This window comes from Monodelphis domestica, chromosome 5 (genome assembly GCF_027887165.1).
Source record: "Monodelphis domestica isolate mMonDom1 chromosome 5, mMonDom1.pri, whole genome shotgun sequence".
Classification (NCBI taxonomy): domain Eukaryota; kingdom Metazoa; phylum Chordata; class Mammalia; order Didelphimorphia; family Didelphidae; genus Monodelphis; species Monodelphis domestica.
In genome coordinates, this window is record NC_077231.1 from 303,394,893 (window position 1) to 303,421,141 (window position 26,249).

The window sequence follows — 26,249 nt, forward strand, 5'->3', positions numbered from 1 at the left end:
CAGAATTTCTCAGTGCCCTGTAACTGACTCTTCTGAAGGTTATAATTCTAGATTTTGTTCACTGTCTTCCCTGAAGGAAGATGATCTGCAGAGGGAAAAAAAATCTTCATTATAGACAACTTTCCCCAAACAACCCACTCTGTACATACACATATATGTACAACATTAAAAAATCTGCTTAGATGTTGGGTTCAAGCATCAGTTATCTTAGAAAATAGTGAGATAGACCTTCTCCAATGGCATGGGGAAATGCAGAATCTACAGTCTTTTCTTACTTCTTTGAGATATCCATATAAAGAGGGTAGACTTCTACAAAGTAAGCCTACTCGTCTAAGAATGCAGAGAATACATGAACACCAATGTATTGGTGGTATTCCAGAATCCTTGTAGACGAATGAAAACTGCTCCCGTAAATTGCCATCGCTTGGTTCACTTTTTGATCAACAGTTATCAACATCAAACGTGGATGGATTAACTACTGTGCACACAGCATCATGCAAAAGCTACCAGACAGGGGGCAGCTAGGTGGCTTGATTCCAAGATGGAAGGTAAGGGTTGAAGAAAAAAAAAAACTACTGGACAAATTGGTTTTAAATATATTTTCTTTAATCCTGTTGAGATAAGAGTGTAATGTAACTATAACTAAAACAGACAAGATGGATATAGGTGGGGAAACCAGCCCAGGTTATAATGAATATTGAAACACCCCCTAAAAATATCACTCTTGTTATAGCCATTGAATATATTACATACTAATGATTTGGGGGAATAGTGTGGAGAGGATGGAGCTTTGATTTCATCAGTGTAGGGAACTTCCAATGTGACAATTCCTTTCATCAAAGCAAATAACAACTCATCTGAAACTTGGAGATTTAGAGAGTTCTCTGAGTTTAAGTGGTTTGCCCAGAGTCAGAAGCAGACCTTGAAGTCATGGCTTTCCCACTCATCCCTCTATCCACTAATAATGTCTGTATAGAGCTTTCAAATTCATAAAGCACTTCACAGACTTTCTCGTTTGATCCCCATAACAACCCTGGTAGTGAGGTGCTATTTATTATTATCCCTATTTTATAGGTGAGGCAATTAATACTAAAGTAGAATAAGTGACTGGTCTAGTGTCATATAATTAGACTGTTCTCAAGATTAAAAATAATAAATAATAATAACAAATAATACATAGATCTGACTTTAGGCCAGGAATAGTACTAAATGCTTTACAAATATTATTTGATCTAATCCCAGATTTTGCTAATTGTCTTACCCTAAGAAAGGTGATCTAGAGAAGAAAAAAAAATCTCTTTCAACAACATACTCTGTGTCTAAGTGTTTAAGTCAGAATTTGAACTCGGTCTTACCAGCTCTAAGTTCCAAATTGTATCCACCATACTACTTAGCTGCCTAAAACAATAACCAATATTTATGAAGAGCTTTAAAGCACTTTAAATTCATTATCATTCAAATCTTACAGGTAAGTACATTCCTGGGTTCCATGATAGAGCCTCACCTTTTTCTTTCCAAGCCTATCACTGTAATGACCTGAAAACTGTGCCAGAGATTAGAATTCTGCTTGGACCTTAAGTACCTCCAGATCAACAGTGACTCTCCCTTAGGTTTCATCGTTGAGAGATTGAATGCTCTACTATTCTCTCCAAAAGTCCAGTTTCTTCCAGATATCAGGAAAAACTTCTAATGATGAAAAGTGTCCCAAAATGGAACTGGCTGCCTCGGGAGGTAGCATGTTCCCCCTTGCTGTAGCCCTTCAAGCAAAAGCTGGCTGAACACGCCTCAGGGGTGCTAGACAGGGTTTCCTGCTCAGAGAGAGTTTGAATGGGATGACCTTGAAGTCCCTTTCAGCCTTGACATTCTAGGATTCTCCATATTATTTTTTTTCAGGTATGCAAGCTTAAGAATAAATGGTCCTTTGGGAAGGATGAATGACTGGCCCGAATATCCCAGCCAAAGTCACAGGAAAAATATAATTCATCAAGATTCCCAGAGGCGAGATAGGAATCTTTCATCTTGTTTTTTTTTCTTTTTTCCTTTCTTTTGATTTTTAAACACCATCTGCCCAAAAGATCATTCTGTAATAGCAAAAAACAAACTTCCTTGGAGAAGGGACTCTGCCACAGCCAGATGAGAAATGTCCTTTGATTTCATCAGTGTAGGGAACTTCAATCAATCAAAATGCATTAAATGTAGTATGGGTACTACATGACAAGAACACAAAGACAAAAAAAAGCAGTCCCTACCCTCAAGAGTCTTATATAGGAAAAATATATAAGTAGATATATAAAAAAGGAATTTTAAGTGAAGCAAACTACAATAGCATTCTTATAGTATTTTTCTACAGAAATGTAGAAATATAGAAATTTGAACCTCGTAGCAATCCTGTGAGATAGATACTGTTGTTATTTTCCCTATCTTACAGATAAGGAAACCGAGTCTGAGAGTAAGTGATTTGACCAGGGTCACATAGCTAGTAAAAAAAGACAGAATTTGCACTCAGATTTTTCTGACTCCAGGTCCAGCTCTCCACTGTAGTATTTAATTGCGACAAGCAGCCAGGAGGGTCAGGAAAACCTTTTGGGATAGCGTAGCCCCTGAGCTGGGTTTTGAAGGTTTTCTAAGAGGCAGAGTTGAGAAGAGGATTTATTCTAGGCACTGGGGACATAGGGCATCAGTTCAAACCAATTGGATCTAACTACTCACCCCTATAATCAATCAGTCATTCAGTCACCAAACATTTACTAACATTAACTGTGTTACTGGGATGACCTGAAGCAGCTAAGTAGTTCAATGGAGAGAGCTTTGAACTTGAAGTCAGGAAGACCTGAGTTCAAATTTTGCCTCAGACACTAGCTGTGTGACTCTGGACAAATCATTTCATCTCTGTTTGCCTTAATCCACTGAGGAAGGAAGTGGCAAACTACTCCACTATCTTTGCCAAGAGTCAGACACAACTGAACAATGGAACAAGTGCTGGGAAAACGAAGGCAAAAATATTGTCCCAGCCCTTGAGGAGTTTGCATTTTAATAGAATCAATAGCTAATCATCTCTTCTTTTCCCCTAACTCTGGTTGGAAAAAGTTGATTCTTCTCTGAATATCTTCATTCATGGAACTTCCATGAATAAGACTGGAAACGAGTAAAGTTTAAAAATACCAAAACTTGTATCAGCAATGGCTTCAGAGAACTATGGCAGGTCTTAGTCCAGTAGGATTTATCTCCAGCTTTCTGAAAAGTCCAGGGATCAAGTGCCTGCTAGTGACGGGCACAGCCATGAGCTCTGCCATTGACTAGCCCAAGAGATTCCTCCAGAAAACACCCAAAGGGCCAATTTTAAGGGTAACTGAGCTTCTAGGAACCATCTAAAAGAAGTGAAGGACAAATCCAGATGTGAAGTGCCTCCTATTAAAAAGCTCAGTTACCTATGTGAAACTCAGTTCCCACAAGCCCTCCTCTTCTATAGGGCTCCATCTTTGAAAGGGGAGTTCGTCTAGTGAAACTGCTGTTTCCCAAAGTTGCTGATTTATTGCCTTGGACCCTTTGAGGAAGCCCAGGCCAATCTGGGGCAGCCCTGCCCTGGCCTCTTCCCACAGAGGGAGGCAGTGGATGTGAAGGCCCTGGGAAATGGGAATATGTCATCTTATTTACAATGCTCATTTAGTATCATCAGCTGGTAATTTCTCAGCCCGGATCTCATTAAAAACCCTCCCCAAAGCCCTTGTCTAGCTTCTGGACCTTGGAGCACCATGGTTACCCAGTGTCTTCACTCCAGAGGCTTAGTAAAGCCTAGAAACTCTTTGTCTCTTTAGCTGATTCGGGAGAACAAAATGAGGTGATCAATCTGTTTAAGGGACCCCTGAAATGTTCTCTTTCACTTCCTTGCTTTTGTTCTGTGCTATGAGCAGTCTCTTCTTGTCTATGAAGACTGTTCTGCTGGCTTTGCCCTGCAATGCTCTCTTCTCAGAACTCCTGGTCGATAGTGGCCTTATTCTTCATGTGGCACGTTGAGATACAGTGCCAAGGAGACATGACTTGTCTTGTTCCTTAAACCTCATATTGGCCTTACTGGTCATGTGGCATGTATCCCAGAGTCCTTAGTGACATGACTTCTCTAGTTATTTAAACCTTGTAAGTCTCCAAAGAATTGTTTTTAGGGTGATCATTCTAGAATTGATAGGACTCTCAAAATCCATCTAATCCAATCTCATTGTTCTTCTCATGAAGAAACGGAGGCCCAGTGAGGTTGTGATACCCCCAAGGTCACACAAGAGACAGAGACAGAATTTGAACCCAAGTCATTCAACTCCTGAAGTGATGAATGATCTTTCCATTGTTTTCACCATTCTGATTCACTCACAGAAGTTGGAGTTCCCTCAAAGGGCAATATAGAGACCTGTGGTAGGCAAACAGGCCATTATATTATAGGAAAAATGATATAAAGGATGTCACCAAAGACACATATGAACAAGAGGAAAAAGAGAGAGAGATTCAGACCTGCCACACAGGGAGCTTGCTGATGAACCTCTTGAGTATTCCATGGATATCCATGCCATGTCAATGGAATTTGAGAAAAAGACCTGGAACATTGAGTGCACCTCTGGTAATGAGCTTAATGGAGGATGTAAGTAGAGTTGTATGAGACCGTCATCATCATTATCACAGATGAAAGTGTATGTATATGTATGTATCCGCAACGCCATTTCTCATTTTCCTCATCCAATCAAATACAAGGGTAGAAATAGATCAAGGGATCCCAATCTGAGATCCACAAACTTTAAAAAAATATTTTGATGACTATATTTTTATATTATATATATATTTGATGACTTTGTAACTCAATTATCTTTATAATTCTTTGTATTTGTAAAATGATTCTGAGAAGGGGTCCTTCGGTTTCACCAGACTTCCAGAGGAGCTCATGGCTCAAAAAAGGCTAAAACTTCCTTGACCACATGATCTGTAAGGTCTCCTATTCTGTTTCTGACTCCTTGTGTGAATCTTGTCTCACCAACTAGATGGTAAGCTCCTTAAGAGCAGAGATCACTTCTTAGACTTCTCTGTATTTCTTTCATTGAACCTACCTTAAGAGCATTGGCAAAGCCCTGTTGAAAGTGCAAATGACTACCAGTGCCATGGAATTTTACTTCATTCGATGTCTCTGGCTAGCTACCATGGGTTGGGGAAGTGATCACATGGCTGTTGGGGCAGTAAACCTGAAATTGTAGCTTTTCTGCAGCCCCTCAAGCTTTCTGTTTCCCATTTATTTGGTCTACCTTTTGATAAATATCACGCCACAGACTCAGGCTTCTTTTCAGAGATCCAGACAGCTCTGGCTGTGTTTGGCAGATGGTTCCCAACAATCCATCTTCACTCAGTCTCTTCCAAAATGAATTAGATCAATAGATTTGCAACTGGAATTCCCTGCATGGAACATTAACTACTAATACAGTCTAGCCAACTTATTTGGTGTTTTAATTAACAAAAAGTTGTGTGAGCTACTTCCTAAGCTGCCAATTGCTGAAAGACTCAAAAGGCCATTTTTTTGTCATGTCATTTGGGACCACAGTGTCCTCACCTAGCAGTGCAGGGTGACCTCTGTGGCTTAAAGAACTAACCAACCACAGGAACCCATGCGCAATGTGGTGAGAATAAAGGGCCAGTTCAGAGGAAGGCTGGTGTCCACTCCCTGCCATTAGCCCTGAAAGGTGCCCGTGTCTTGACCACGTAGACTTCAAAGATTTGACTTGGTGCTTTCACACAGAGGCAAACATGATTTTATTTTGCAAATGCTTTCATAATTCCATTCATTCCCATTCCTGTCTAATGTTGACTGGTAGAAGCATGAAAAATGCCTTAAAACATACTCAGATTGGATCAGATGGTCTCCTGGGACACAGCAGAAACTGGAGACTAAATTAGATAAAAAAATATAAAGCATTTTGCGATCTTAAACATATATACATATGTGCACACACATATATTGTTGTTATTCCCATAGAGCAATAATAATGTACCAAATTTTTCACCTAAAGACCACTTTGACTAAGCCATAATGTTTACCTGTTTCCAATAATTACCACAAATCAATCAAACCCCTCAAGCTTGATTACAACTGACAGCATTTTTTTTTCAACCAGAAATAACACCACTAGGGTGAATAAGGGGAAAGATGCTTCTTTGGATAAGGGAGATGAACAAAGGAAGCAGACTTGTTCATATTCTACGCTTCACTGTTTTTAGAAACTGCAAGGCCCATTTCTTCTTCCATGAAAAGAACTCGAGACAGAAATGGGAAAAGTTCTTTGTGCTGAATCCTCGAGGGAAGGCATCAATGGAAGACTGTGTGTAGCAAAGTTGGAAAGACTAATCCTTTGTCTATAGCAAAATCAAGGGAATGCTCTGTTGCTCAAAAGGATTCAATACAAGTTTTTTCTTCAAGGTGAAAGAAAACTTGGCCAAGTTTAAATTGACTGGAAAATACTCTTCTACAACATAGCCAGCAAATGATCATCCATTCTTTACTTACAAATACTTAGTGAAAGGGAGTTTCTGAAATCAGCCCATTCTACAGCTGTGATGTTTAGGATGTTTGTTTGTTTTTTAATTTTTATTTTTTGCATTACAAACATTTATTCTGAATGATTAGTCATAGACTTATAAAAAGTAATCCTTCAGTGGCATCTGACATGGGAAATTATCCTATTTTCACTCTCTTTCTTTCTTTGGAAACACAAAGCTTTAGGTTATAAAAAACTTAGCAGAGATTTTTTTTTTAATTGGCCACTTTTATAGGCCAGAAAAAGTGAGATATTTTGCTCATATCCCTTCTAGGCTGTGGGTATGTGAAATCTGTTAGGTCATCTTCTCTGGGGGCAGTTAGATGGCATAGTGCATAGAAATAAAGGCCTAGAGTCTAGAGATCCTATATTCAAATCTGGCCTCAGACACATTTTACTTGTATGGCCCTGGGTAAGTCATTTAACACTGTTTGCATAGCCTTTAAAGCCCTTCGATCTTAGAATTGTTACTTTCCTTCCAACCCCCCTCCCTTCTTATTCCCCTCTTATTTTTCTTTAAGATCTATTAGATGCCCCTCCTCCACATCTTTTTTCTCCCTTTTAATATTCTCTGCCCCACTCCCCCCTCCCTTGGTTTTTCCCTCTCAACTTCCCTGTCGGTTAAGATAAAATTCTATACCCTAAAAGATCTGGCTTCTCTTCCCTTTCAGAACTGATTCCACTGAAAATAAGGTTTAAGCATAATCTATTACCACTCTTCTTCCTCTCCTTCTTATAATAGCATTCTTCTCCACCCCCACCCCCACCATGAGCCTCTTGATGTGGTATAATTTATCCTATTTTTCTTCTTCCTTCAAATTTCTCTTGGTGCCATCTTCTATCCCCACCCCCTTTTTTTACATATCATCTTAAACCACTTAGTACCCCACCCTCTGCCTATGAATAATTCTCCTATCTACTATGATAGCGAAAACAATTTTTGAGAGTTACAAATAGCATTTTTCCATATAGGAATATAAACAATTTGACCTTACTAAAACCCTTAAAAATTTTTTTTCCTTCTTTCTTGTTTACCTTTTTATGTTTCTCTTGAATTTTGTATTTGAACATCAAATTTTCCATTTAGTTCCAGTCTTTTCTTTAGGAATGCTTGGAAATCTATTTTGTTAAATGCCCATACTTCCCACTGAAAGTATATAGTCAGTTTTGATGGGTAGTTGATTCTTGGTTGTAGACCCAATTCTCTTGCCTTCCTGAATATCATATTCCAAGCCTTGTGGCCCTTTAGTGTGGAGGCTGCCAGATCCTTTGTAATCCTGACTGGGGCCTCTTGATAGCTGAATTTCCTCTTTCTGGCTGCTTGCAATATTTTCTACTTGACTTGGAAGCTCTTAAATTTGGCAATTACATTCCTGGAGGTTGTCTTTTAGGGATTTAATATAGGGGATGATCTGTGGATCCTTTCAATGTCTATTTTGCCCTCTTGTTCAAGAATATCAGGGCAGTTTTCTTGTATGATTACTTGCAATATGATGTCAAGACTTCTATTTTTTTCCAGGCTTTCAGGTAGACCAATGATTCTCAAAACTGTCTCTCCTAGATCTATTTTCTAGGTTAGTTCTCTTTTCAATGAAATATTTAATGTTTCCTTCTATTTTGTTATTCTTTTGACTTTGTTTTATTAATTCTTGCTGTCCTGTGAGATGATTAGCTTCTTCTTGCTCAATTCTAGTCTTTTAAAGACAGGTTTTCAGCTATGATCTTTTGATTTTCCTTCTCAGTAAGGTCTATCCTACTTTTGATGGCTTCCAGTAGGTCAATTCTAGTCTCTAACTTGCTTATTACTTCATGTGATTTCTGTACTTCTTTTTCCAAGTAGGAAATTTTGTCTTTTAAACTATTTTCTTTTTTAATTACTTTCATTTCTTTTTCCCACTTCTCTTTCCATTTTTCTTCTATTTTTCTTACATGGTTCTTGAATTCCTTTTTGAGTTCCTCAAGAGCTTGTGACCAATTTCCATTTTGGGGGCGAAATTTGGATGTATTTGCTTGTTTGTAACTCTCTTCTATTGCTTCTATAGTTTGCTCTTTTTCTCCATAGAAATTATCCAAGGTCAAAGGATTTTTCTGCTGCAGCTTATTTCTTTTGTTACTCATGGATTGTCATTCCTGCATGTTGGTGGCCATTGCTGTGTTAGTTTTCTCTCAGTATTGTCTTCCCTCCTCAGCCAGAAGTCTGAGTGAGGAGGGCAGGCAGTTCTTTGTGTAGTGAGCTATACATAGTGAGCATTTTTCCCCAAGGCTATTTTCCCAGTTTCTTTTGCATCTGTTATGACCAGCCAGCTTCTGCCCAATCTCCACACCCAGGCCCTGTGCTCTTTAGCCTCAGGTCCCAAATCTCACTGCCAAGGCCTTGCACTGCCCTTGGGGGGTAAGTCTGTGGTGCCCTCAGCCAGACCCTGAGTGTTTAGAGATTGCCTATTCCCCACTCTGACTTTGGCACAGTAGCTAATGTGGTGGAGGGGTGATCAGATCACACTTTAGTAGGTGTCATTTTACCCCCTCATAGCATGGAAATGCCCAAACCCTGCCTACCTTCGAACCTGCATCCAGTGGGAGAGCCCCTTCACTCATCTGATTCTAATTTTTGTCCTTTTGAGACACTTTGTAGTAATTGGTTGTGAGGAGAATCAGGCCATTCCTGCTATTCTGCAGCCATCTTACCCAGGAAGTCCAGAATTGTTACTAAAACAAAAAATAGGGGTTTATAAAAACCTCCTGATATGAAGATTAAACCTACCTGATGACTTCTATCCAGTGTATCAGATTCTGCCCTCTGGAGCTAAGCAACACAAATTTCCCATTGCAGGGAAGGGGAAGGGAATGAGCATTAGATAACACCTACTATGTGCCACAGCACTGTGCTAAGAACTTTGTAAATATTATCTAATTGAAGTGGAGAGAAGAGAGAGGAGGGGGAGAGTTCAGAAAGGAGATTTGCAGTAATAAACTAGATTATGATATTAAGGAATTTGGTCTCCCTTTTGAATATCAGAAATAAGAAAATATCTCATCACAATTGTCCCTGACCACCACCACTAAGTCTTCTTTTCTCCAAGCTAACCATTCCCAGCCCATTCAAATGATCATCTTAAAGTGTGATCTCAAGACAAGAGCTACCATCTTGCCTACCCTTGACTGGATGTTCTCCAACTTCGTAATATACTTGTGTCCAGAACAAATGCAAAACACATATATGCTATCATTTTCTTAGTCTTGAATTCTGTCTCTCTGAATGTTGCTCTAAGATTACTTTAGCTTTTAGGACTTTCATATCAATCTCTTGGACAGCTAGGTGACACAAGAGATAGACCACAGGCCTTGTAGTCAGGAAGACTTATTTTCCTAAGTTCGAATGTAACCTCAGAGACTGACTAACCATGTGACCCTAGCCACATCACTTAACTCTTTGCCTTATTTTCTCATCTGTAAAATGATCTAGAGAAAATGGTGTACTACTCCAATATCTTTGCCATGAAAACCCCAGTGGGGTCATAAAGAGTCAGGCATGAAAAAAACAACTGAACAAATCAATCCCTAGACTCCTGCTAGGTTTGGAGTCCAATAAAACTATGAGTCATCTTTGAATTTTTCCAAAAGGGAGCCAGCCCAGGATCCATTGACCTATTCAAGAATCCATCAAGCCATCCTGGGCCTCCTCATTCTCAACCAACAAGACAAGGTGTAGCCACCAGCTTTCGACCTGAGCTGTTACTAGGGTGGAAGGAATAAGGCTTCCTCTCAGGGTGTCAAAAAGAAGATGTTAACTGCACTTGGTATTCAGAAGCATAAAAATGGCAGAGCTTATCCCTAACTTAAGCAAGATGCTTTTAAAACTGGACTAGTATTTGGAAGTCCCAGTAAGTCAACAGTAAGCATAAGCTTATATTCTTGGTAGTTCTGATCCTCGGAATTTAGCATAATGTCTGTCCCAGAGTAGACATTTATTTAGTGATCATTTGTTAATTGGCCCATAGAGGATCATGAAACTCCCACTACCAGGACAGGTAAGCCCCTGCACAGTGCCTTACAATTTAAGGGGTCTAAGATCACAAATTCAGTATGTCAGCAGAGCTCGAACTCAAGTCTTCGTGACTCCAAGGTAAGCTCTCTCTCCATTATGCTATGTTTCTCCATTTAACAAAAATAATTGGTTAAATTAGGAAACCACATGATGGGGGCTTGGAGTAAGTCTCGGTGCTCTCTTTATTTTCCCCTCCATGAAGGTAATTAACCATCCCAGGGTCTCTGTCTCCCCTGCCATGAGGCAGTGTTCACCACCATCCCTACAAGTGAGAGAATGCCCTTTGCCACTTATCCTGGGCACAGTTTAGGTATAAAAACTCCCAGTTAAGACTGTTTTCAATGTGAAATTTCTCAAGGGCAGGAGCTCCAAGGCTTCATTACTCTACAACTCCCTGTAGGTTGTTCTCTGCAGGAGTTCAGTAAACTCTTCTGAGTGATGATGCCAGGGCAAGAGAACCAATTAAGCCCACCCAACCAGGAAGGAAAGAGAAGAGGTCAGCTCGCCTCCCACACCCCCTGGAGGATCTCTCTGCCAGCTTTTATGAAGGATATTTCTCAGTAGTTGCCACTGAGTGAAAAGTCAGTAAAAAATGCAAAAGCAATCTGTATATAATCCTTAAATGCAGTTGTTCATCTCTTCCTTCTCAGGCTTAGGAGATATTAAAAATCACATTTGCCCAGTCCACCCTGAAGGGAGGTAATTTCTCTGTGACTCCCTAGAGTGACTGAAAGGGTAATAATGAGAACTGGAGCACCCAAAAAATAGCTTGGAGGTCATTAAGAAATGTGACAGAACCTGCTTTTGTTACCAAAAGGTGCCCAGGAGTCAGAGAGAAATAATTGATTGATATGGTCTCTGTTTCCTGTGTAGGGCAGCTCTGCCAACCAGGAGCCTTTTAGGATAGAAAGAACAAAATGAAGAAAAGTCATCTGCTGCCGTCGATGATCAGAATACTTCCCCAAGGATCTTTTTGGAGGTCCCCTTCAAATCAACTACCAGGAGGCTGCAGCCCTTATTCTCATGGGCTATTGGCTATTTCCCAGCTATTAGGGTCTTCCTCCACCCCAAAATTATCTTAAATTTCAACTACTAGGCACCACTGTATGTGGAGGGCTGGATTTGAAATTGGGAAGACCCGAGTTCAACTCCTACCTCCGACATTTACTAGTTGTGGTACTCTTTGCAAATGTCCTAATATCTTCTGGCTGCAGGTTCCTCTCCTATAAAATGAGGATAATAATAGCACCTCCCTCACAGAGTTGCTGTGGGGATCCTTTGAGGACTTGTAAAGCACTTTGCAGACTTTAAAGCACTATATAAATAAAATATTGGGGGAAGTTAAGTGCCTCAGTGGATAGAGCACCAAACCCAGCCAAATGGAATGGAGGCTAATTTATCATCATACTTTTTTTTAATCCTTACCTTCTGTCTTAGAATCAATATTGTGTATTGGTTCCAAAGTAGATGAGTCAAAAGAGCTAGGCAATGGGGTTTTAAGTGACTTGCCCAGGGTCATCACATAGCTAGGATGGGTCTAAGGCCGTATTTGAGCATAGGACTTCCCATCTCTAGATCTGACTCTCAATCCATTGAGCCACCTGGTTTTTCCTTCACTTTTTTTAGTTAGATTTTTACTAGTGCTTTTTTATTATTATACTACAGTCATTTCTAGATACATAGAAGTCCCCTGCCCAGGGATCCCACCCTTATTAAAAAAAAAAAAAGACAAGCAAAACTAAAGGAAGCTCCTGAGAGCTACTGTTAGAAATCCCAATTTGTAGAATTCCAAGGGGATTCCAATTTGGCACATAGTAGGTGCTTAATAGTGTTTAATAAATACCTATTGATTGGTTATGTAGTCCACTGCCATCCAGAGATAGAACATTCCAGTGTGAGCAGGGTTTGGGAGAATAAATGCAAAGGGAATGTTTTAATTCTACTGGGGTGGAAGCAATATGGACCCAGATAACTATATAAAGCAGAAAGATACAGCATTTCACAATGGAAAGAATGCTGGAATTAGAATCAGAAGAAAATATCAGCACTAATACCAACTACCTTTGTGATGTTGGGCCTCAGTTTACTCATCTGTAAAATGAGGGGATTAGACCAAATGGCTTCCATAGTCCCTTCTGTCTCTATAATCCTCTAACTCCAAGATCTCAGTGGTCTCTTCTATCTCAAGATCTAGAATTCTGAATACCAGATATTTGGAGGAGGATGATTGTTGGTGACTTCAAGTATCAGGAATGGTCTTCTGTAAGAGGTGATCTTAAACTAAGGATTTTGAGAGGGAGAAGTGAGAGAACAGTGTGGATCTAGCCTAGAACCAGCTCGGTGACATCTATAGGCCATAATGACCCCAAGTCCCTCATTTCTAGAGAAGGGCAGCTGATCCAGGCAGTAGGACAACCTTCCCCACTTCCAGGCATTTTGTGACACCCCCACCCAAATTCATTCTACTGACAACATAAGACTTCTTGGCTAACTAATTCACATGATTTGGAAATTCTAACATTTGGAAACCCTGGTTTCTCAGCTCTTAAAATAATACCCATTTATAGACTGAGAACTGAACCTCGCAAGACCCAGCTGCCCAGGAATGATCCTTCTCCTCCCCCCTCCCTGCTGAACTCCCAAAATAGTGAGTGTCACATTTCTTCTTCAGGACCTGAGAGATGCTGGGAGATGGGAGGGAAGCAGCGGACAGCTGAGACCTTGGCTTTCAGAACCTATTGTATAGAAGACAAAGAATGAAGAGTGGTGAAGATAAACAATGATAAATCCAAGGAGCTTATTTTTAGTTTGGAAGAAAACAAGGAGCCTCAGATGCTGTCAGAAGGCCACTGTCATCCCCTAGTCCATTCTCCCATCCAAAGCCTGGTACGGTTGACTATGGCACTAGACATGGAATGAGGAGCCTTGGGTCCGCTTATCTACTCCTTCTGCTGGTTTGTGAAGCTTCAAACAAGTAGGATCAAATGTGATCTCCCTGAGGGCAGGACCTATCATTTTTTTATTTTATACCCTGCTTTCCCTATGTCTGGCACAAAATAGGGAGCCAATTGCTACCTATTGAATAAAAGTAAACTGAGAATGAGGCTCTGATCTACAGACTCAAAACTCCAAAGCCCTGGACTTGAACCCTCACTCTGTTACTCTGGGAAACCTCCATCAGACCTCTTAAGCTCCATAAGCCACAGCTTCCATACTGATAAGGTCAAGGGGTTGGACTGGATAGGAAATTCTGAGGTACCATGCAATTCTAAAGTATGACTTCTGTGGAAGAGGGAAATGCCAAAATGAATGAAAAGACTGGATTTTGCAAAGCTATCTCAGAAAAAGATGAGATGGAACTCTGCTGCCATTGGGGGACCGGAATGGAACATTCCAGCTAAGTTAAAGGAGGAGCAGTTGGGACTGCTGAGCTCTTCTCTCCTTGGATTGAAGAAGGAAGAAACAAAATCCTTACTGTGCAGACAAAGCTATACCCACTAAATCCTTTGCTGAGCAGTAGAAAATCCAGATCATTCATCTGATACATTAGTAGAATAGAGACTTTTTCCCTTTTGGGGAAAGCAATAGCCTATCCTGAAGAAGATCCATTCAACCATATCACTGAGACAAGAAATACTAACATCTTGAGCCCACAAAGACATTAACATAGTCTAGGACTTAGTCCCAGATTTGTTCTTCAAATCCCCTGAACTCATCTATAGGAAGTAAGTAGTCAGGGACTTCCTGTTTCCTCTATCCTTGTTTATACCATAACCCTTTACCCAATAAATAGATATTTTTGCTTTACTGAAGTCTCTACTATCTTAAATATACTAGAAGGGTGAGTACCAATACATCAACTAAAGAAGAAAGAGACTAAAAGGGATTACCACTTAACCTTCAGACCTTACTCCATACTCAAACAGCTCTGCCAGGGGGAAGGGACAATTGGTGCTACTTTTTATCTGTTCCCTCTCCCTCAAAAATCTATCCAAACTTTGGTTTCTTCTTGATTTCCCCACTAGCAGACTTCCTACTCATTGAACATTGGGAGTCCTGTCTTCCCATCTGTAAAACAGAATAGGGATACAATTCCCCATAATCCTGGATCTGCTGCTAACTAGCTGTATGACTTTGAACAAGCCACAATCTCTCTGGGCCTCAGTTTCCTCATTTGTAAATTGAAGGTAAGGGGAGCTTGGACCTGCTGACCTATAGGGTCCCTTCCCAGCTCAGAATCTCTTAACCCCTGAGTCATTCCAGCAATGGGGAGCTGACTTTCTCTTGAAGCAGCCCATTCTACTTTGGGGACCATTTGTTGAATCTAACCAACCTACCTCTCTGCTCTTTACTCCCAGTGTAGTCCAGGGTTTCCTATTAGGCATGAAACAAAGCAAATTGAAGCCCTTAACCACTAGAAGACTTGAAATATGGGAAGTAGCTGCTGTCACTTCCTGTCTCCAGGTCCAATATGGCCCCTCCCTTGTTTGGCGGCTTCAAGCACCTGCCTCTTCCTTGGTACCCGATGGCCTCTTGTCTAACTCCAGTTTGCCAATGCCCATCCTAAACTATGGCACCAGAACTCAACCAGATGCTCTAGATAGGCTCCCTCATGACAGCATATACAGCAGGGTGATCCCCTCCCCTGTTATGGATCCTATGCCTCTCTTAAGGCACCCAAGACAGCAGTGGTTTGAGGGGACATCACGATACTTCTTCAGAGCAATTCCATAGACACACCATCACTGGCTGGAAGAGATTACCGAGTCCAATGAACCCTACAAGCATTTATTAGACACCTACTGTATGTCAGACCTAGGAATTCTCATTCTATCCATTGGAGACTTATTACACACCTGCTGTGTATACCAGGCACTGAGCCAAGCGCCAGGGATAGAAAAAAAGAAGCAAAAACAGCCCCTGCCCTCAGGGAGCTCCCGTCACATACATCTCAGGTGTAACTGAGAACTCTGCGGCCACAGAGATGGAGCCCCAGAGCCAGGTCTCCCAACTCCTCGGGGTGACGGCTGCCGCAGCTGCTGAACCGATTTTTGACCAGCCCATCCCAAGAATTGATGCAAGGGAGCAGAGCCGAAGCGAAACCACCCAATTTCACAAATGACCAACTGAAAATAATGTCTAAATAGAAACGGACAGCCGGGAGCAGCTGCTCGCAGACATTCCCTCCCTTCGGAAGCTCTGGAAAAGAGAAGACGCGAATCTCCTTTGGAATGCCGGCTCTCCGAGTTTGCTGTTGCACCTTTCTGACAGCAGGTGGCAGTCAAGAGTCTGTGTTGCCATGATCCTGGCGATCCTAATGCTGGAATTTGGCTCATGGCTTTGCCTGATCTTCGGAATCCCAGGGCAATGCGTTCATCCCCCACCCAGTGCGAAATGATGAAACCTAACCGCCTCGCCTCTCCTCGCCTCGCCTCGCCCTCTTGCCTTATTCCTGCCATTCTGGGGGACCCCGTATTTAATGAAGCCAAGCTCGGTGCTCGGGACGGAGCTCATAACATTTCCCAGGGTTCACTGACGTCCAGCGTAGAATGAATAAAGACTAATTATAGCCCTTATCCTTACTGACCACAGCTGCCTGGCAAACCCTGCTTGTGGAGGAGGACTGAAAAACAGGTCGGAGCGCAGCAAAAGATTTGAGATCTTCAGCATGTCCAAACCATGCCGGGCTTTATAACTTGTTCTTGTGTGCCAGGAGGGCAAATTGTCCTTCCCCCATAGACCTAAGGGGAAAAGCTCAGTATTACCATCTGATAAGTGGGAACAGACTCTTGGCATGCAGATGGCACCTCCTGCTGTCCTGACTTTACCAAGTATAATATCCATGGCTTTAAGCCGGTCAGTTAACTTCTCTGGGCTTCAGGGTCTTCCTCTGAAACATGAGGGGATTGGACAGAATGAGCTCTAAAATGTCTCAGTGGATAGAGAGCCAAGCCTAGAGATAGGAGGTTCTGGATTCAAATTTGGCCTCAGACACTTCCTAGCTGTGTGACCCTGGGCAAGTCACCTAACCCCCATTGCCTACCCTTACTGCTTTTCTGCCTTTGATTCTAAGAAGGAAGGTAAGTAAGGGTTTAAAAAAGTAAAATAAATAAAATGTCTCTTCAGCTTTAAATCAATGATCCAATGAATATTTCTCACCTTTAGTTTCCTTCCTCATCTGTAAAATGGGAGAAATGATACTTGTACTGCCTTTCTCCCATAGGTCTATTACATGGAAAGCACTTTGTCAACTCTAAATCCCTCTATCATTGTGGCGTATTATCCTAACTGGTCCTGAACCCTAACTCCTCCTCCTTTGCCTACTATATGGGTGGCACCTTTCATTTAATTTATAAAAAATTGAAAAATAATTGTAAAAATATTAGGGAGGCTTATAGTTCTGACTTTTATTCTCCTTTCAATCAACAAACAAACAAAAACAAAACAACATTGAGAGATGATTGCTTCAGAGAAACCATCATGTCATGAATGTGTCTTTATTTTGCCTGAAATCCATTCTGCTAGGCCACACCCCATTGTAAATGAAGAACAAGTTTTTGTTAGTTGAATAATGGAATAATCCATTTGGGGGAACCCTGGCCTAATTGGAATACAACTTCAATTGGAAGTTTTATTAACTAAATAGTAGGGACAAAACAATGGTGGGTTTCATTTCTTCTCTGAATTTGTTTGTTTTGAAACGGCCCCTTTGTTATAACTGGCCTAGGAAATGCCTTCTAGTGATGCAGATCAAGAATTCATCTGTAATTTTTATACTTCTGGAGAGTTGTGTAGGGGCCCTCCCCAAGGTTACATAGCCAACATGGAACAAAGGTGAGATTTGACCCCAGGAAGCCTAACCCTCTATCCACTATTCCACAAGGCCTTTCTCTTTTCTATTTTAAAGGTAGATCACTTTTCTATAATAAGCAAAAGAATATTCTAAGGGTAGCTATGTAGTTCAGGGGATCGAGAGCCAGTCCTAGAGACAGGATGTCCTGTGTTCAAATCTGGTCTCAAATATTTCCTGGCTGTGTGACATTGGGTAAGTCACATAACCCCTATTGCCTAAACCTGTATTAGTGAGCCCATGGCACATATGCCCACACATACCAGAGGAGGCTGTTCTGCTTCCCCCCACCCAATGCACCTGAGGACATTTTTCACATGTCCCACCTCTCTGCCCAGCAGCCCAATGCAATCACTTCCTCCCCCCCCCCTGTCTGGGGTAATGTGGGGGGCTCACAAGCCATTGAGGGTATAGTTTGTAGATTCATCATCACTGGTCCAGATCTTACTATTCTTCTGCCTTGGCACCAATACATAATATTGATAATAAGATGGGAGGCAGGAGTTTAAACAACAACTAAAAAAGAACATTCTAACTTGAAAAAGACATAGTTATTCTTCCAGCTGGAGAAAAATTACTCCAGACAAATCAAATAATAATTATCATTCAATGAAAGTACTCTGATAAGAAATACAATTAGACTAGTGAATCCCAGAACATAATTAGGGAATCATCTCAGCAGCCAAGTATTTAGAACTGGTTATCCTGTCATCATATAAGCTGGAGAACTCTGAAGCCTGACTTCTCATTGTATGTAAATGAGGTTTTGCCTTTGTTGCTTTGCATGGTTTATTATATGAGTCTACAGTAAGAATGACTGAAAATCTGTGAGTTCCTGAGCCCCCTTGAAACTCTGAACATGAAATCCATCATATGGAAAGAAAACCCACTCTTGACAAGGACCATTATCGTTCCACCCAGCAAACTGATGGAAATAACTTATGCCAAGACACTCAGTAGGTTGTACAACAAATCGCTTGATGATACATATTAAACCAACCCTGGGATGTCTCACTACCATTATGAAATTTCATGATTTATATTGGCTATTAGGAAGTATTAGAAACCTCCAACCAGGCAAAAGTACATTATAGCTGGAGGGGTCTCTGAGATGCTTAGAGCCTTGAAGGGTTCTTTATAAGACAAGACCTTCTTTGCTTGACAGCTGTCAGACACATTCTGTGATAGGCTTCCAAAATATTCCAAGCTGCAGATTAGTTGCACAGCTTTATTGCTAAATGCTGGCTTTTCCAATCAACCATGGTCGAAATGCCTGAGGAATTTGCCCTGATCCTTTGGTAAATGGGAAGTCTTTGTTGGCAAGGGACAACCAAGGGATTGCTCCGAAGTCTGAAGGGCCAAAGAAAATCTCTAGAAAACAAAGAAAGATTTTCCTCCCTCTTTTAATGCTGAAAAAATGCGGGTGCAAATATCCTCTGAACATTAATGCCATTTCCCTAACCTCAAGGGAATGTCCTGTGGAAAAGATACTTTTTCAACTACTAAACTGTCTTCTTGTCAGTCTCTACAAAGCCATGTTTCCAAAGCTGATGAATGCCTTCTTGCTGGTTTATATATAACTCTGGTTCTTGGAGAGAGGCTTTTGGAGGGCAACAATAACATTGTTGTTTTAAAGAATCAAAGGATCTCTTCATGAGAAAGTCACTTGCTGGAACTTAAATGTCAAAGAGAAAAGTCCCATAAACTGTGCTGAAACAACCATTCATCAAGGCTTAAGTCTTATTCAGATCATCCATCATCCCACCACCATGTGAAGAAGATAATGAAAGGAAAGTGCCCCCCATCACCCTTCCATGAGTCCAGAAGGTAGGGAAGGTTACAGCCCACAGCAGGTTAAGGGGGAAGTTAGAGAAAATACTTGCACTGCAACTAGGTATGGTGGATGCTGAGAATCTACAAGGAATGCTGGTTTGCTTCTTCAGTCCATTGGTGAAGTCATGGGAAAATTGATTTCTCCCACCAAAGTGTTGCTTAAAATAACAAGACTAACATTATCTCAGTGATGGATGCTCTAAGGTGACAGGTCATACTACACCAAGATGTCAGAAAAATCCAAAGAGCAGGTGAACCAATGGTCAATGGAATATTCATAGTATGAGTAGAAGCAGGCTCGCCATTGCTGACTTGGTTGAGAAATGGCAGAAAAGGGATAACTAGATACACATAGGGTAAGAGAGAGAGAGAGAGAGCCTTCCTCTCAGGTAGGAAGATCTGAGTTTGAATTCTGCCATTGGTACATACTAGCTGGATGTTCCCAGGAAAGTCATTGCATCTCTCAACAACTTTTTGAGATTGTTATAAAGCAGATCTTGATCCATTGGGGTAAAGGGAAATTTTTCATTAAGTATTCTCTATGTCAATGAAACCACGGGCATATCTAAAACAAACAAATGGGCCAATCCCATAGAGAGAATGAAGAATACCAAATAGACAGTCTATGAGCAACCCCAATATTTTTATCTATTGGTTAGGTCTTCCTTCTGTTCATATGATGATTGCCTGGTGGCGCTATAAAAAAAAATGGCCTTCCATAAAGCAAAACAAAACCCAAAACTCCTCAGGCTGGCATTTGAGTCCTACCTCCCTGTGGTGTTAGGAGGACCGTGCTTTTTAAAGCGCAAAGTGCTATATAAAGATGACTTGTTCCTGCCTTGGACTAACCTTGACATTCTCAAATAGGGTAAGGTATAATCAGCCCTTTGCCTGCTGCTGTCTGAAGGCTAAGAAGGAAGCCCTCCAGCTCCAGAGTATGCTCATTAGAGGTATTTGTAACTCGGTAGATGGCCTCAAAATAACTTGCAGATTATGGCTTTATAAAAGAATCGTGCTTCTCCCTATACTCTAATTTTATAGATGAGATGACGTAGACATTCCCATAGTGCCTGGATACCACTATAAGGAAAATGGAATCCATTAAGAAAGTTTAAGCTTATTCAAAGATTCAAAACATAGGACTTCCAGAGTTGGAAGCTACCTCCGATTATCTTGTCTAAACTCCTAATGTTCTAGATTAGGAAACTGAAGACAAGAAGAAGAAAGAATTTGCAGATCCATGGCCACCCAGGTAATAAGCAGAAATGGTAAGATTCAAACCAAGGACTCTAAGCACAAATTGAACATTCTCATAACTTGTCTCCTACCTTAAAGTGTCTCCTTCCCCAGATCCCACTCTTCACTCATGAAACCTCCCTTCTTACTTAGCTCCTGAAGTCCCACCTTTTCCCTAAAGTGATGCCTGATCAAACAAGGTAGGAAGTGTCACTCCCTCTATTTTCTAAACTTTAAAAACTATTCTTAGCTCAGGGCCCTACAAAAATAGGCTGCAAGAGGCCTGGATTTGACTTCATGCCATAGTTTACCATTCCTTGGTCTAAAGACCTAGCTCAAACTGGCTCCAGCATGATGCCCACTGCTCAGGACACTAAGCTTATTCTTAGTCCCTCCCATTCCCAATAAAATGTTTTGTTTTGTTTTGTTTTGTTTTATCTAAAAGTCTATTTGGCAGGGACAATTAGGTGGCTCAGTGATTTGAGAGCCAGGTCTAGAGATGGAGGTCCTGGGTTCAAATATGACTTCAGATACTTCCTAACTGTATGACCCTGGGCAAGTCACTTAATCCCCATTGTCTAACCCTTACCACTCTACTGTCTTGGAACCATACATAGCATTGATTCTAAAATGGAAGGTAAGGGTTTTTGTTTTTAAAGGTTATTTGGAAACATAGCCAACTTCTAAAACTATAGCTGGGGAAATACATAAGCTCCAAGAACCCTGATTTATATTTTTATAAATTTATATTTATATATTTATTCTGATTTATAGCAAAAATGCAAGATGTGTAGCTGATTAAGCAAGCCAACCATCTTTCAGAAAATGTGTAAAGTGGGGCAGCTAGGTGACTCAGAGGATTAATAGTCAGACCCAGAGATGGGAGGCCCTGGGTTCAAATCTAACCTCAGACACATCCTAACTCTATGACCCTGGGCAAGTCATTTAACCACCATTGCCTAGCCCTTACCACTCTTCTGCCTTGGAACCAATACATAGTATTGATTCTAATATGGAAGGTAAGGTTTTGAATTAAAAAAAAAAAAAGAAACTGTGTAAAGCTACTACCTTGGGATAGAGGTTTAAACAGAAAAGCCTCCCACTTTAATCATTGTTCCTTAATATCCCTATGACATGTATGAGCACACAGACACATATTTCTCTCTCTTTCTCTCTCTCTCTCTCTCTTTCTCTCTCTCTCTCTCTCTCTCTCTCTCTCTCTCTCTCTCTCTCTCTCTCTCTCTCTCTCTCTCTCTCTCTCTCTCTCTCCCCCCTCTGTCTCTCTCTCTTTCTCTCTCTCTCTCCCTCTGTCTCTCTCTCTCTCCCTCTGTCTCTCTCTCTCCCCCTCTGTCTCTCTCTCCCTCTGTCTGTCTGTCTGTCTGTCTCTCTCTCTCTTTTTCTCTCTCTCTCCCTCTGTCTGTCTGTCTGTCTGTCTGTCTCTCTCTCTCTCTCTCTCTCCCCACACACTCCCCCTCTCTCTCATATCATTTGAGTTGTAGAACTATCTTCTTAAGATGCAAATAAGCCCCAGAGAGGATAGATAGCCCATCACTCATTTATATCTTGCTGTGATTAATATGAAAGTGCTTGCTTGCCTCCTGACAGCATGTTGTGATATGCTCCACCAAGGGAATATGAGCTTTTATTTGGAGGGGAGGGAGATGAAAACCTGAGGGCTGGTTGGTGGTGGTGGTGGAGAGGGTAGCCTGGGACAGGCACTGGATTCAGAGGTTTTTAATAATAACAATAACTCCTTTCATATGTTTATACTATTTAGTCTAATATGTTATTTTTATAACATGAGACTCAAAATAGAGTAATAGAATGGAAGCTGCCTCTGGGGGCAGGAAGGTACCTGAGTCAACAATTATTTATTAAGCACTAACTACTTACTAGGCATTATGCTGCAAATCCGAGCAGAAAGGAAGATAAGTGCCTCTTGGAGTCTGGAGTATCTGGGTTCGAATCTGGTCTCAGACTTCCTAAGTCACTTAAGTCACTTAACTGCAATTGCCTAGCCCTTGCCACTCTTCTGTCTTAGAATTGATACTAAGACAGAAGGTAAGAGTTTAAATATATATATATATACATATATATATATATATATATATAAATATGCACAAAATCCCTGCTTTCTAATAAGTTCCATTCTAGTGAAGGAAGGCAACAGATAAAAAGGAGTTGAAAGCTGGTTAGGTCATAGGGAAGGTGCCTTCAAAGAACCATGGTTGAGCAGCCTAAAGAGGAATGAAGACTTGACTTACTGAGTGTTTTCCTTAAGATAAAGGTTGTTCGAGGAACCCAGCCAAGCAGAGAAAGGAAGAGGATAAAGGAGCAAAGTGTACTTCCAGTGTGAGAAGTTCTTGAATAGAGTGAATGGCCAGCATCAGAAGACTTCTTTGGCATGGTAGAGAAGATCAAGAGAGTCAAGAGTGTAGCCAAAAGGGGAATGGGCCTCTGATACATCCTGTCCATATGAAACTGCACACATTATTTAATCTCTAGAAAGCTCTCGAAATTTTACTTTTCAGAGAAGGTACTGACCTGCTTTGACACCTGTCTAATTGATATCAACTGATCATCAAAAGGAGGAATACGTTGATGGGGGCTTAGGAAAAATTGCCTTAGACGCCTTAACTAAACTATTATCAGCATGAAAGTTTCCAAAATAACTCAAGGGATTCATGATGAAAAATTCTATCCATAGCCAAAAGAGGAACAGTATGTTAGAATCTGATTATAGATCAAAACATTGCTTTATTTCACTAGAAAGAAAAAAATGAAAGGAAGACTCCCTTAGTCCCTCAGGGTTACCTCTAGAATCCTGAGGGGAGAAAAAAGCCAGCCATGGAATGAAATATTCTAGAATTGGAATTAGAGGACCTGCAATCCCATTTTGGATCTCACACTATTTGAAAATATGACTTTGGACAAGTCACTTCTCCCTAGGCCCTTAGTTTCCTCATCTATAAAACAAAGAAATTGGATTGGATAATCTCTAAGGTCTTTTCCAGCTTAAAATCCATGATCTAGAATCCATGATTCTAGAGAACAAAGGCAAACCATTTCATTCATTACCAGAATTCTGCTATTTCCATGCCTTTTCACATCCACAGTCCAACGTGGCAGATGCAGGTGGAGTCCTTCTGTACATTCCCTACTCCTGTCCACCCACCCTCACATTTATATCTGGTCCGTTGACAAGGTAGCAGGGAAAGTCCTAACCACTCCCCATCTCTTTAGTCTTATTGCACACTGCTTCCCTTCCTGAGTTTTCCATTTTTGCTTCATTGGACCACTAGCAGTTGTAAGATGCTCCATCTCCTCCCTGCTGGAATCCGTAAACTCCCTTCTCATCTCTGTCTCCAAGCCTTTGTTTTCTTCCATGGTTTAGTTCAAATGATTTCACGCCTCCCCACCTAAAAGTCCATCATTCTCTCTTTTCTCAAGATCCCTCTGAGAAGTCTATAATCTCTCATAAGAGGAGATTGTAACCTCTAGGAGAGTTAACTGGTAATGCAATGGATAGAGTTCCTGGAACCTGAGTTCAAATCTAGCCTCATATACTTAGTAACTGTATGACCCTAAGTGAATCATTTAAAACCTGTTTACCTCAGTTTCCTCAACTGTAAAATGGGGATCAGAAAAGCACTTACCTATGAAGTTGTTTCTCTTAGTGTTGTGAGGATCAGATGAGATAATATTGGTGCCTGGCATGTAATAGAAGCTAAAGAAATACTTATTGCTTTCTTCTATTCTTCTATCCATCTGGTGGTCTATAGCACTGGGGTCAAACTCAAACAGAAACAGACTATGGATTGATTTAGAAAACCATAACTTAACATTGTTATTTATTTATATATATATATATATATATACATACATACATACATATATGGAGAGAGAAAGAGAGAGAGAGAGAGAGAGAGACAGAGAGAGAGAGAGAGAGACAGAGAGAGAGATTGAATGCTAGGCCTGGAACCTGAGTTCAAATCTAGCCTCATACACTTAGTGTGTATATATATATATATATATATATATATATACATATGTATAATGTATACACATCTATGTGTTGTTTAGTAGTTATTAAATTCATGAATTTAAAAATATATTATATATGAATACATGTGTAAATACAGACATATACACAAATATAAACAATCTGGACCAAATGTGGCAGCATTTGTGGCTGTGCTTGGTGGAGGCTGAGCATTAACTAGGTTTGCTGATTTCAGATGAACAGATTAAGAAGAGGAGTCTGGCCACAAAACCATCTCAGGAGGGGAAACATCTCCGTCCACAACAGAGTGGCTCATGCCCATGCTTTTGACCATTGCTGTCCCAAAGCCACAGCCATGTTTGATCTTGGTAGCATGTCTTGTTATATTAGAGACCAAACAATTCTGATCATTTTCTTAAGGCATCTGGTCTGTTCTTCCCAATGCTTACCACTGGATTCCTCAGCATCTGACTTTGCCATAAAATATACTAGACCAACCTTCCCACCTTGAGCTCCACACATTTCCAGACTGCCTAGCTGATCACAGTGGGGAAAACATTGCTTTCTCTGGTCACATGGACCTATAGCACCTCACCTGAGTCTGGGACAGTGATGGTGAACCTTTTAGAAACCAAGTACCCAAACTGCAACCTTCATGCTATATGTGAGCTGCCCCCTAACCCTAGAAAGAGGAGAAAGGAAGAACTCCCATTCGGCTGCCAGGCAGAGGGGCAGGTGATGGGAAAAATATCTTCAGGCTCAGTGGAGAAGGGGAGGAGAGCATCCCCGCCCCCCCCCCCCCACATATGTGCCATAGGTTTGCCAACACAGGTCTGGAATGTCTTAACTTTCTAGGAAGTAAAGGCTCCCCAGGTACCCTAACTAGCTTCCTCCAATTCTTTCAAAGAGACCATGGAAACGTGAAAGAACTTGACAAGATTGTGGCAGGAAGAGCAAGACTTGGGCAGCTTTTTGTGAACACAGAGTAGACCTCTACTTGGAAAGTGGATATCGAGATGAAGCATTATGGCATGAGAACAAAATTGGTCTATGTGGTGGAAGACTTCTGGCTAACCTCAAGGAGTGAGAGTAAAAGTTCTTAACTTAGGATCCCTGAGGGGTTAGTGGATAGATTTCAGGTGATCTGTGAACCTCAGTGGAAAAAAGGTACATCTTTATTTTTACTAACTTCTAATTGAAATTTAGCATTTTCTTCAGGTCTGCATGTAGCCAAGAAGCATGGTTCTGAGAAAGGCTTTGCCAGACTAACAAAGGAGTCCATGATATAGTAATAACCATGAGCATCTATAAAGCATTTTATATATATTGTTTCATTTGATCCTTACAACAAGCCTTTGAAGTAAGTGCTATTATTATCCCCATTTTACAAATGAGAAAACTGAGATTGAAAGAGGTTAAATGATTGACAGAGAATCATAAAGCCAAGAAAGCATCTGAGGCTTCCAAATCCAGCTCTCTATACACTTTACCCTTAGAAATCTCAACCATCCCAAACACACAGAACATTTCTGAGGGGTTGATATTGTATCCCAAAGTATTTGAGCAGCAGATCTGGCTGGAGCTACATAGTTTTCCAACTCTAAACTCACCGCTTTTTCTGCTACTGACCCCCCCAACCCCCAGCTTATCCAAACTGGACAGAAGTTGGAAAACCTGGGACAAAAGGGAAAGAGGAGAGTCTAAAAGCAAAGATAAAGG

The 26,249-nt window shown here is 40.9% G+C and overlaps 1 long non-coding RNA gene across 1 annotated transcript; it reads right to left on the reverse strand.

Moving 5' to 3' along the window:
• Positions 1-5,757: 5,757 nt before the first annotated feature.
• LOC103098837 (uncharacterized) lies at positions 5,758-14,551 on the reverse strand. The gene is made up of 3 exons (XR_008912500.1): positions 14,499-14,551; positions 9,120-9,269; positions 5,758-5,916 (listed from the first exon to the last, which is right to left on the reverse strand). It is a non-coding gene; the product is annotated as an uncharacterized LOC103098837 (long non-coding RNA).
• Positions 14,552-26,249: the final 11,698 nt, after the last annotated feature.